This window comes from Orcinus orca, chromosome X, assembly GCF_937001465.1.
Source record: "Orcinus orca chromosome X, mOrcOrc1.1, whole genome shotgun sequence".
In the NCBI taxonomy this organism is placed as follows: domain Eukaryota; kingdom Metazoa; phylum Chordata; class Mammalia; order Artiodactyla; family Delphinidae; genus Orcinus; species Orcinus orca.
In genome coordinates, this window is record NC_064580.1 from 20,141,338 (window position 1) to 20,153,689 (window position 12,352).

Genomic DNA, 12,352 nt, shown 5'->3' on the forward strand with positions numbered 1-12,352 from the left:
TGAGAGAGAGCCATGTCCTGAAGGTCAAGGGGAGACAGTGATTTAAGAAAAAGAAACTCCACTACGTCTGAACAGAGATGATAGGTCAACGTAAGATGAGAACTGAGAATGTTTAATTCTCGGGCTGGCAATGTGAAAGTCACTCAGGCAACTTGAACAAAGTCATTTCAGAGGAGTGATTAGGAATGAACACCACATTGCAATGCGTTCAAGTGAGAAAGAAGAGAGAAAGGAAGGATAGAAAGTAGAGAAAACAAGTTTTTGGTTTTGGTAAAGGGGAACAGAAAAATAGAAGAATCAAGATAGGTATTTTCGGGGCTTCCCTGGTGGCGCAGTGGTTGAGAGTCCGCCTGCCGATGCAGGGGACCTGGGCTCGTGCCCCGGTCCGGGAAGATCCCACGTGCCGCGGAGCGGCTGGGCCCGTGAGCCATGGCCGCTGAGCCTGCGCGTCCGGAGCCTGTGCTCCGCAACGGGAGAGGCCACGACGGTGAGAGGCCCGCGTACCGCAAAAAAAAAAAAAAAAAAAAAAAAAAGATAGGTATTTTTGTTTTATGTTTTAAGACAGAAGAAACTACAGCCTGCTATTGGCAATGATGGGAAAATTGATTATGCGGAAAGAAAAATAATTACAGGAGTGAAGTCCTTCTATTCCTAAGGTCCAACTGTTTCCTGCTAAGGGCCAAATAGTAAATATGTTAGGATTTATGGGCCATACTACTTAACTCTGTCACTGCAACCCACAAAAGCAGCCACAGACAATATGTAAACAAATCAGCATGGCTATGTCCCAATCCCACTTTATTTTCAAAAACAGAAAGCCAGCTCGAATTGTCAGTAGTTTGCCAACCCTTTTCTCGTCAATAAATATTTTCTGGATTGGAATTAAATTCCTTTGAGTAAAATGGAAAGCTATTTACTATATTAGATGAAACTAAACTCTGTTTTATAAGATTCTAGATTAATGAGTTGTTGTCACCCTACAGGGAGGTTCCTAGATCTGGACCACATCACTCTTAGTCCAATTCAGTTTAATTCTCATCAGTACCTATCATAAAGGTAAAGAAAATGCTTAAGATTACACACAGCTGAGAAGAACTTTTTTTGACACTAGAAATATAAAGAAGTCAATTAAGCAGAATACTAGGGCAGAAACTAACATTGTAGAATAAAACTTAAACTAAAAAATAAATTACACAATTTCAGTAGACTTAACATAGAAACCCCTATACAAAATACATGATGGTCTCAGCTGACTGGAATTTAAGCTCCATATCACTCAAAAGAGTGACCTAATTTCCAAAACGGATCACATTCAAAATTTGCCTATACTGACAAGTATCTAGCATCCAGGACAAAAGAGAGAATCATCCCAATGTGGAGATTTACACAGTATTAGAGAAAGTACATTTTAAGGGGGGGAATCTGATTTGTTAGAGCTCATTCACAGGTGAATGGGTCAGAATGGTGAGAGGTAATAGGTGCACAATAAATGTTAATATCACTAAGATTGAAAAACAGGCACAACATATACTGTCTACCTCTTAAGGAATTTGCTAATTGATTTGCAGAGGCTCTTTTGATTTTTAAAAGGGACTCCAGAAAGGTTAAGATTGGATTTAGGCAGCCCCTAGGAAGTAAACAAACCATGGAAAATAAAACACTCAATTTCTTTTTTGTCATTCAAGAGGCTCTTCCATCATGATTTTGTTCTGCCCGTTTTTTAGATCTTTCTGGAAAACTCCACTGGCTGGAGCTCTGCCTGGGCTGTCTGCCGTAGAGTTCAGCAACGCAACCACCATGCCATCATTTTTCCAACTCATTAGACCATATTATTAGAGCCTTTGCCACGATGGCTTTCATACCTTAGGGCATAAATGTCTGAGCCTAAGTTTGGGAACTTAGAGCTTATCCTTTGTTTTCTTCAAGTTTATTTTATTTTACAACACAGGAGGAGGATATTCTCTCAAGGCTTGAAATTATGAGTCTTTTGTCTTAACATGTTTTTGCATAACCAGACTATTTCTAGGAGAGGCAGAAGCAGCATCTTCTTGGTGCTTCTCCATTAAAGAAAAGGGCAGCTCATATATTGCTGGTAGCCTAAGGTGGCTCTGAAATCATCTGTCAAGCACGCAGAACGCCAGGCTTTGTTTTAACATCACAGAAGAGCGAAGCTCCAGTGGGCTCTGTTTGGCACTTTCCTGTTCCAAATGCTTTTCTTACCGTTTTATTTTATGGCTGAATTTTATAACAAGATGCAATTGTAAGGGCTGACTTTCTTCAAGGGACTTGCTTAGATGTTCACGTCTCACCGTTATTTGCTTTGCCCCTGGAATCACCCAGGGTAAAAATCTAATTGCAGTTGTTGACACTCCTCTGACCACTCAGTTTTCAGGTACCCAACTATAAAACTATACTAACAACACAATCGTAACTAACAGTTGCATGGAATTTTATCACTGATAAAGTTCTTTCATGTACATCATCTCATGCGAAATCCCAGAGGTCGGAGCTCATTCGATCAATGTTATCATCAGAAAAGCATTTGTTAGAAGACCCCACAGCAGAAATAGTTGAGGGTATTTTAAGGACAAGCTAGTGAGATGAAATCTGTACTACCTATCACAATAGTTCACATTAAACAACATATAAAAGGCCAATGTGCCTAGACAGATTCTGAGTCAATGCAAGTGTTTATTTTATGTGTGTCAGCCATATGTCCCAGCTATATTAGTTTCCTAGAGCTGCCGTAACAAAATACCACAAACTAGATGGCTTAAAACAACAGAAATTTGTTCTCTCACAGTTCTGGATTCCAAAAGTCTGAAAACAAGGCCTTGGCAACGTGGGTTCCTTCTGGAGGCTCTGAGGGACAGTCTAGCCCACGCCTTCTCTTAGCTTCTGGTGGTTGCCAGCAATCCTTAGCACTCCTTGGCTTACAGATGAACCATTCTCATCTCTGGCATTGTCCTCACATGGCCTTCTCCCCGTGTCTGTCTGTTCTTCTTATAAAGGATACAAGTCCTATTGGACTAGGGCCCACTCTAATGGAGAACCAACTCATCTTAACTTGATTAAATCTGCAAAGATCCTCTTTCTTAATAAGGTCACATTCACAGGAACGTAGTTTGGGACTTCAACGTGTCTTTTGAGGGGACACAATTCAACCCACAACCCCAGCCTTACCAGTGACAACAAAGTTCTCTCTTGTTATACTCCAAGTGTTATAATCCCTTCTTGCCACGGACCTACTTCTTGTGACTGCCCTGAGTCCCTGCCATCTTTGTATTCTGGAACACAGAATACTCTATCAAGAGCCCTCGCTTTACTTCTGCTCTCGCCTTCCCATCCTGTTGCCATTTGGCTACCCAGGGTTCTGATGATCTTTGTGAGAAGACCATTCTGCCCCACACAGCTCCATATGCTGGCGATTGCTACCAAGTCTCATTCTACCTCAGGTTTGGGCATATTGTTGATAGGACTGGAGCTCAGATGCACCTGCTTGAGGCTAGAGGCTCCAAATTTTCTGCCTTGCCAAATCCTTTTGGGCATATTGCTGCTACTGCTACCTTTGCCTTCAGTGACAAATAGAGGCGGAAGGTTGACCAGCCTGGGTCTATCTCCTTATGTTCAAGGTAACTTGACTTACAGCACTGAAATCGCACCTGCCCTCTTTACACCTTAGAGTCTGCGCCAAGTTAAGGCTCCCTGCATACCAGAACAATAACCCACTTCATTTCTTGTCCTAGGATAAACAGCTTTTCAGGGGGACAGACACTGTGAACATCAGTTGCCCTTGGAAGAAGCCACCACTCCCCATCAGGATGTGATCTTCTCCCATGGTCTCAATCAGAAATGAATCTGCTATTTTGTGATTTGGACAGTGAGTTGGCTATGCAATATACATTCTTCCCCTTTGCTTGGTAACAGAACAATTATTTTGTTGGGTGTGGAAAGAGGCCCAGCAATAAAATATGTATCCAAGCTTCCATTGCAGATAAAAGTGGACAATGAGATGTAGACACAAGTCTTTCAGCAGGGCTGCTGGGAAATGTCTTTATAGGGGCCTGACTCAGCTCCTTCTTTTTCTCTCCTGGAACATATGGCTGGAGCTGCAGCAGCCATCTTCCCACTATGAGGTAACCTTGAGGATGAGAATACCACATTAAGGATGGCACAGTAAAAATAAATAAATAAATAAGAGGAAACTGATTATCAGTGACATTGTGGAGCCACCAAAAGGAGCCCTGAACTTCATTTACATTGTCCCCCAGGGCACATTTAGCAATGTCTGTTAACATTTAACAATGTTTTAATTGCCACAACTTGAGGGGAGGGGTGGGTGTTATTGGCATCTAGTAGGTAGAGGTCAAGGATGAAGCTAAACATTCTGTAGTATACAGGACAGCCCCCACGGCAAAGAATCATCCAGCCCAAATTGTCAATAATTCTGAGGTTGAGAAGGCTTGCATTTAAAGATTAAAAACCTCTGTTATGTCAAACCTATGTTGTTAGCAGTCAAATGTAATTCCTGGTACGCACTGGAGCAATTCTCAAAATCGAGGTTGTTTCATCTTTCTTGCTGTTATGCTGTCACATACATAAGAACTAGAGTGAATGTTAAACAAAATGTTTGCATTGTGTGACTCAGGCTTCTTTTATTTAAATTTAGTATTTCTACTGCCAGGAGAGAACAACAATTATGAACACTTTAAAGTGCTGCCAGGTAAGGCATCATTAATAAAGTTATTGTACCACTGCTGAGTTCAAAGCAATAGGCTTGGTGCCTCAACAAGTTAAACATAGCATTACCATACAACTCAGCAATTCCACTCCTAGGTTTACATCCCAAAGAATTAAAAACAGGTACTCAGACAAATACTTGTACATGAATGTTCACAGCAGCACTATCCACAATAGCTAAAAGGTAGAAACAACCCAAATGTCCATCAATGGACATCTGATACATACAGAGAGTGGGATATTATTCAGCCATGAAAAGGGATGAAGTATTGACCCATGCTACAACATGGATGAATCTCAAAGACATTATGCTAAGCGACAGAGTCACTCACATATTACACCCTTCCACTTGTATGAAATGTCCAAAATAGCTAAATCCATAGAGACAGAGAGCAGATCAGTGTTTGCTAAAGGCTAGAGGGAAGGAGAATACGGAGTGACTGAGTAATAGGTACGGGGTCACCTTTTGGGGTGATGAAAAGGCATTGGTACTAGATAGAGGTGATGGTTGTACAACACTGGAGTGTACTAAAGGCCACTGAATTGTATACTTTAAAGTCGTTAAAACAAGATCCTACTGTATAGCACAGGGAGCTATATTCAATATCCTGTGATTAAACCATAATGGAAAAGAACATTAAAAAAGAATGTATATATAGGTATAACTAAATCACTTCACTGTACAGCAGAAATTAACGCAACATTGTAAAACTATACTACTTCAATAAAATTTGTAAAAAAACAGTTAAGATGCTCATATTTATGTTACATGTATTTTTCCACAGTTTTTAAAAAGCAATAGGCTAATACTGGTTGCCTCTGGTTCTCAGAAATAGTTATTTGGGACCCACCAAATTTCCTAAGGGACCAGAGTCTTTGCCTAGAAATTAGATTGACTGAGGGAAAATTCAGAGTAATAGCATTTCAATTGGAAAAAATTAAAAGGTCTATAATAGCAGTAATTTGTAAAGTTGGGGAATTGGTCATCTCTAATTCCCAAACCTTATCACAATAACTGCTTCTTCACTGAAGGGCTGACGGGCAGAAACTGGTGGAGTGGAAATTTTGAACCTGAAACATATTAGCAGCAGAATCTTTGCTGGGAGACTGGGTGAGGGTCCCAAGCACCTCCTTCTACAAGGGTCTTCCAAATTCCAGTAGACTCACACTGTGACTTGGTGATATTAAGGTCATCTCAGTCTAAATAAATCATGCTTTTTATCATTCTGGTAAAATTCCTTCATGTTATAAGAGCTCTATTTAAAGGTTCTGTTGAGCACATTTCAGAAATCTATGAATAAGTTAGGTTTGCATGTCAATCTATTTGAAACTAGAATTAAATTCACTTTCAAAGAGCTTTTTTCCAACTAGGTTGTTGGCGTAACTCTTAATTTGAACTGAAGTGGGAAAATGCGTAAACCTTCTAACTTCTTTTAGTTATTTATGGATAAGGAATCATGGGAAGAATGTTCATTTCCTCCAATTCTGCAGAAGAAAAAACACCCCCATGTTGACCTCAGGATTTAATAACTGATTTATGTTTCTCTTCTTTCAGAATGTGACTTCAAACAGGAACACCTTGCATTTTGAGTTTTTTTCTGCCTCCATCCAGTGACTGGTTGTGGCTACATTCATACAGGAACAATTAAAAAGAGCAACGAAAAAAAAAAAGAGCAGAGGGGAAGATGGAAGGAGTCTGGATCCCTGAATGACTGTGTGGAGGAGAGAAGCATGCCTTTCTTAACCCACGTGAACTGTAATGTGATCTTACAAATTAACTGTGCCACTTAGATCTAGAAGTTTCTTAGCATTATTAGCCTACATTGACTAATAAATCAGAAATAATGAAAAAAATAAAAAGAGCAATGCTCATATGAATATATAAAGGCAAATTCTAGTTTTCAAACTAGCCCACATGAATCACAATTGACCAAGTATTGCTATTACCTATGATTCTTGGAAAGAATTTAAGTATTAAGTGGTCATACCAAACACCGTATACATACATGTATTTCTAACCTTAAAACAGTTTTAATTTTACCAAACTACATTATGAGCTGGAGATAAATGAGTCATCAATTAGTTACTTTAATGAAGTTTAAAAAAATGAAGAACCAACCAGCACTGAAACTAAATCTGAGATAGTTTTTACCACCCCATCTTTTGAAAATTCCTTTTAAGTAACTCAATTAAATCTGTCAGCACTCAACCACTCAGCCCCAATTATTTTGCACCCATCCTCATTTAAGTAAAGCATGTGAACCCAGATTCAAATTTTTAAGTTTAATTTTTGTTATATAATTGGTCACTTTCATTTTAAAACCAAGAGTTTTTATGGCTCTAGGTTGTTTAAGGGCAGAATATATATTTGTCTCTTCACCGTTTAACATTTAAGGTTTGGTGCATGAATGGCTGGTAGTTGACACAGGAAAGCTGTAAAATCAATGGTATGCCAACAACTTGGGAGGTAAAATGCTGTACCAGATGTTGTCAGTGTCCCACCCATAATGGCCACCCTTATCAGTTCCGACTGCCAGCATCTACATTTCTTTGCCTGAAGGCTTTTTCTGGCCTCTAAAGCTCACACTTTCCGTGTGCAGAAAAGAAGTCAGAAGTGTCAAGGAATTAGCACTTCACCAGGAACAGCCCTCAAATAATGGCTGTCAGGAGTCGGTGTGTAAACACCCCTGCTCTCTTGTCTCTCGGATGTTATGTTGGAGGCATGTTCTATACTGCTAGTTACACACATACGCAAACATGACTTGCCACAATAGAGTCCACATTTCCCAGTCTCCCTTGTGGATAAGTGCGGCTGTTTCCACAAGCTGTCTTTCTTCCTCCCTGCCAACAGTAACATGGATGTTCCAGAACCCAGCTTCAACCAAGCAGATGAGGACCATGTTTTAGTTGACGGAAGAGGAATGACATCAAAGGTCCCTGAAATGATGACATAGAACAAAAATGTCTTGCAACTGTATTTTGTTCTCTTTGTTAGAGTCACTTTTCTTTTACCCTAATACAGTATTCCAAGAACAGAAGAAATCTTCATCCACAAGATAGCATTTCAGGATATGACATCATTATAGGGTGAACCTCTAAGGAAACGCCACATCTACACAATGATGCCATCAGCTCTGCGACTCTCATTTCTGTCATCACATCTTGACTCTTCAATAGTCTCCTAAGTGTCACCTCCAGCTCTCAGGAGCTTTGACATGCTGAGGGAAGCATGAGGCCCTTTGCAGGTACTTTAGCCACTCAGTACAGACTTCAGGCTTGCTTACAATCCCCCAGATCCCCCAAGGAGCTAAGCACAAGTAAGAGGACAATATGGAAATGTACTTCAACTTGTTAAACATTTCTCTAATGTGCTCATAATGTCAGTTCAACCGAATTAGCCACATGCTAACACTGACATCATCTGAAATGATGTCATTCTCCCCACTAAAAGCCTGCATCTGAGTGAAAGGCTATACTCATCAAGATAGATGGCTAAGGAGGAGAGAAGAGATATTCATCAACAAAACTGTTTTCTAAACTAGACCAGAGGACTTCTGGTTGCCCAAAAGAGGAGAGTTCCAAAAGGCAATAAGGAAGGATACGTGAAATATGCCGAGCAGGTACAGTACTCTTCTGTAAAATAAGGATACAGTTCACAACTGTACTATTTATAAGTAATAGCTTTAATATTGATAAATTGTGTACTGATCTCTCTTCCAACAGAAGAAAATAACCAAGCCAGTTTGATGAAGCATAAATACTTAATGAAATTCAACTAAGAAATTTGTTTAAGTTACAGTTCCTCCCAAGATTTAGTGTCACGCTTTACTCTCTTTGACCAAACCTACGCCTTTCTACAATTACTCTATATGATTAAGTTACAAAAAAACAGAACATATTTGCTTACTACAAATACCAAATATTCCAACACTGTATGGACACACAGACCTAGCCCCAGTGCCACTATATCACAGCTCACTAGGTACTAATGACAGAGACTCAAGCTTATACTCCTGAGTGGTTTCAATATTTTGCTCATCCTGGAACCTAGTAATTCAATTATTCAAAAAGCTTTTTGGAAGATTATTTCTAGGGCAACAGGTCTCAACCTTGACTATACATTAGAAGAGAAAATTTAAGTTGCTACTGCCCAGGTCACACCTTATTCTAATTAAGGAAAAATTTCTATGAGTGGGTAGTAGCCAGGTATCAGTATTTTTTTTAAATCCTCCCAAATGTTTCCAATGTACAGCAAAGGCTGAGGATGCCTTGAGTAGGTAAAGTTCTATATTTAGTTGGCTGTAACTCCTGGGCTTCCTAACATTTCTAAATGAGGCCTTTTGACTAGATCTCCAAGCACTGAGAACCAATTCATCAGTCAGTAAATAATCATAAAGTTCCAACTATCCTCGAGGCTCTGTGTTCAGTGCGAGAAATGCAAGAAGGAAAAGACATCTTGGGTGAGATAGAAAGAACAGAGCTTCTCAAACTTTAATGTGTACATGAACTTGGGGAACTTGTTAAAATGTAGGTTCTGATTCAGTAGGTCTAGGGTGGAGCCTGAGACTTTATTTCTAACACGCTCCCAGGTGACATGCCAGTGCTGCCGGTCCATGGACTCCACTTTGAGTAACATGGAGAACTGCAAGGTGAAGCAATGAATACTATAAAAAGCACAGGGTGCTCTGGCATGCCTAAGTATGAACAAAATCTACAATTCCGTGAATTGCTAGTCTCCTACAGTTATCACCTTTACCTTACAGAGTTTGCAAATCTTCTTTTAAATTCATTTGTATACTATCCCTGGTCACCTTTAGAGAAGGTTGTAAGGATTTTATGAGCTGCTCAACAATAAGTCCACATACATTTCCAAAAGGAATATTTTAGGAAACAGTGTAAGAAGTTAAGATTTGCCAAAGCGAACATGTGTGAAATTCAAAAGGGAAAGGCAGGCAGGCAAGATTTGGAAAGAGGAAGTGTGTGGCACAGAAACACAGAGCTGGAGGGTAGCTGGAAAGTCAGCCTGCCCATTTCCTTGTCCTGTTGGTGAGTCCATAACTCATACTTTCCCCTTTGTCTAAAGGAAATGAAAGGTCATTTGCACTTGAAGGCGACACTTAGAAATGTGCCTTCAAAATCCCCAACAGCTAGGTTTTTGCAGTAACTTTAAAGCGATGCAAATTTTTCAAGAGTTCAAACTAACGTTTCAATTAGAGTGAGAATTCTTAATAACGATTCACCTTTTTATATTGATTCTTCAGGCAAAGGAATTAAGTGATTGATAGAATTGGATCCTTAGTATCAAAAACTGAAAGCCAGATGGGAGAGGAAAAGGAGGAGGGGGAAGAGGAGGAAGGAGTCCAAGAAGATGAAGCCCTCTATAGGAAAAAACTCTTTTTCCAAGGAAAAAGATTCTCGTGGTGTTTGTGGTTGGAGAGTTCTCTTTTGGCACACAGATTTGCAAGTTAATATTAAATTCTTGTAACTTGTCATTAATGAAAAGAGATTCCTTCCTGACTTGTACTTAGTATTCACTAGATTGAGTTCTAGCGTCAAGGGCAGTATGACGTGGTAGAAAATGAGTGATCTCTGGTTCTAATTCCAGCTCTGTGTCTTCCTAGATATGTGTGGTTTGCACTTGAGCCAATTAGTTAAATTAATTCCCTGCGCTTCAATTTCCTCCTCCATAAACTGGGGGTAAACATAGCTGGATTGTTGTAAGAACTAACAACTCTACATTTAAAGTGTCTGACACTTAAAGTTCTTTAAAATTGTTATTACTATTTTCTAATAAAGATCATAAGCTTGCTTTGTCATTGTAATGCCCTTTGCATCAGGTGAACGTAAGGAACTAATGATGTGGATAACCCAAGCATTTGTCTAAATATGATATTCTCCTATTGTCTCTCCACTCTCACTGACATGAAACATTTAGGCACCGAAGCAGGCAAACAGGAGGCCTGTGGGCCCAGTACAGTAAATAAGCTTTGTTTGATTTGCACAGTGCTCATTACAAATGTTAAGTTAGTTGATGGCATTCGAAAATCAGAAGATTTATTATCAATGTCTAGATTTCTAGCTTCTTTTGAAAAATCAGAAAATCGGGCAACATTTCTCTAGCAATCATGTTTGGCTGCCATCAATTGGAGCTGAAAAACAACTACTGACCCCTTGAGATAGGACACAGTTTCTCCAATTTGCCCCTGTCTCCACGATTCATTTTATTCAAGTTAGGTAAGTGGCCCCTGTAACAGTCATTTGAGTTTGAGACCCTTAGTCTAGAGAGAAAAAAAAATATTCAAAAAGCCTATAAGACAATTTGACAACAAAAGTGCTTCTCTGATATGGCCCAGTTTTAAGGTGAGTTTGGAAACACGGGGGAATTTTGGAGGAGTATGTTTTAAGAGGAGCTAAGGAGTTCCACAACAATAGGAAGAGAGACTCGAGTATTGTCTATCAATTCAAATTATCTTCCCTGGCCCTCCATCCCCATACTCACAACCCACATTAGAGTGAAGATTGTTTATAAAGAGAGGGAAATAGTAAAAGAGCTGCAGAGCAGGCTGTCAGCCGTTTTGATGCCATTAATCTCAGTAGCAACAGAGGCTAATGCCCTTAGTACAGATGACAGCACCTCAACAGCTATCATGGCCACCCTTGAGGTAGACACCTGGCAGAAGCAGAAGGGTGTGACCTCTTTGTGGGCACTAGAAGCTCCAGAGCCTTCAGTGAGCCTTGTTAGCGATAACTTTTGACATTTTCAGCAGTCACCACAAACGAGAGAGGAAGAAGAAAATGGCAGATGGGACAGAGAACTCAATGGGTTTGTATTTGGTGCACACAGTCGACATCCTGAACCCTTTCAGAATTATTTGGGCTGAATCTGAGAGCTAGATGCCATTTGACTGGGGAGGGGACTGGAGCTAGAGAAATGCTGCTCAGTGATTATGATCCAGGCTCTAGGCTCATCCACAGGATAGGGTACAAAATTAAGATGCAGTTCAGCAAATTTTATCAGTTGCTTTGCTAACTTGTCACTTGATAATTACCAATCTCCTTTGTTTTTAAGTGTGCTTAATGAGGAGTGACTTAAGTATTAATCAGAAAAATTCTGACTTTCAATGCCTAATGGTCCATCCTAGATCGTCAATACACTGAAGGTTTTCCCTTGTTCTGTACTGGCAAAGGGCTCCACTTGGATTTTGGTCAAGTTCAAGAGTAAACACTGTGCCTTTTCTTCCAGTTCTTTCCTTAGCTTGTTGGAAAGAAAAAAGAGGAAAAGGTTTGAGTCCCATTGCTTCGTAGGAAATATCCTTGGTGGAATTCTTGAGAGTTTCCTTCTAAACAAGTCTTTTTGACCCAAGTCTGCCTAATTCATTGTGACCAGCATCTACGGAAATTCTAGGAATAGGAATAACTAAAGGGTAAAAACTACTTCACAAGCTGGGTGAATGGTATAGAGGAACTCACTGTACTATCTTCTTTACGTTTACAACTCTTCTGTAAATCTAAAACTATTTCAAAATAAAGTTTTTTAAAACTTCAGTTACTTCCTGTTTATGTTGGCAAGGATAAGATTTACAGCAATGGAGAGACTAAAGAAGTTGGTTAG